The sequence below is a fragment of the Tupaia chinensis genome, unplaced genomic scaffold (genome assembly GCF_000334495.1).
Source record: "Tupaia chinensis unplaced genomic scaffold, TupChi_1.0 Scaffold000602_1, whole genome shotgun sequence".
Classification (NCBI taxonomy): Eukaryota; Metazoa; Chordata; class Mammalia; order Scandentia; family Tupaiidae; genus Tupaia; species Tupaia belangeri.
Genome location: NW_006160120.1, coordinates 297,436 through 298,604, shown reverse-complemented (window position 1 = coordinate 298,604; position 1,169 = coordinate 297,436). Strand labels below are relative to the sequence as shown.

At 47.5% G+C, this 1,169-nt stretch overlaps 1 pseudogene; it reads left to right on the top strand.

The window, feature by feature from the left end:
* LOC114009686 (cleavage and polyadenylation specificity factor subunit 5 pseudogene) overlaps positions 1-571 on the top strand; it is a 16,223-nt pseudogene extending 15,652 nt beyond the window's left edge.
* The last annotated feature ends 598 nt before the right edge of the window (positions 572-1,169 follow it).

Genomic DNA, 1,169 nt, shown 5'->3' with positions numbered 1-1,169 from the left:
CGCTCTACGAGGACAGTTCTGGTAAAGCCAGGTTTCGGCGCATGCGCAGGGTGAGACTCGGAGGGCGGAGGCCTGTGGAGGGGCTCTGACTGTACCGAGCACTGGCTACCTCATGAGCCCAACAACTTCCTCCAGGTTCCCTGGTGCTGAACTCCACCCAGGAGAAGATGAACTTGAAGGACTCACACGCTTCATCGCGGAGATACTGGGTCCGCAAGATGGCGTTCTGCAGGACTGGGTCATTGATGACTGCACTGTTAACCGACGGAGACCAAGTTTTGAACCTCCTCAGTATCCATAAATTCCTGCGCACATTACAAAGCCGAAGGAACCCGACAAGTTGTCTCTGGTTCAGAAAGCCTTGTTTGCAGTCCCCCCGAATTACACACCGGCAGCTGCTCCGTGGGTGGAATTGAATGACGATCCACCAGGATAGGGACCCATCGTGTCTCATCTCCCTCAGCTGTTGAACGGGTTCGATGTTATATACAACGGCATTTCTGCACGGTGAAGTTAAAAGAAGCCATCTCTGTGAGCCCCGCTATACACAGTGCAGTGGAATAAATGTAGTAGGAACGTTTTCGTTTTTACCTCTTTCCTGATCGCTAAATTGCCGCCTACTTTCTATTGCTTCAATTGTGAAGTTATATAAAGAACCAGGGACCAGCAGATGGTGGAATGCTTACGTCGCTAGACGCCCATATAGTAGACTGCGGTTTGAGTCCTGGGCCCAGTGATTTAAAACTGTGCGTGCGTGCCTAAGATTCCGAGAGGAGAAAGAATGGAGGAGAAGGGATTGCAGCGTGGTCATCCCCCTGGAGGTGATTTCTGGCTTTCTATCTCTTGGTCTCTCTCTGTCTCTTCTGCAAGCACACACACCCTATAGCAAAGATCCCACTGTTTAAAAAAATGAACTAGGTAGTGGCATGAACAGACGTGATAATGCTTTATTTACTTAGGGTTCTACTCACTTCTTTTGTATACCATGAAAGAAAATGGCCTTCCATTTGGATTTTTAAAAATCTCTCATTTAACCTTTAAAAATTCTTATAAAACATAAATGAATTTTAAGAACATGTAAGATTGGGCTGGCCCAATGGTGAAGGGGACTCAATCCCACCTGACCGAACACATGATTCAAATCCTGGACCCAGCAGCTTGAAAAACAT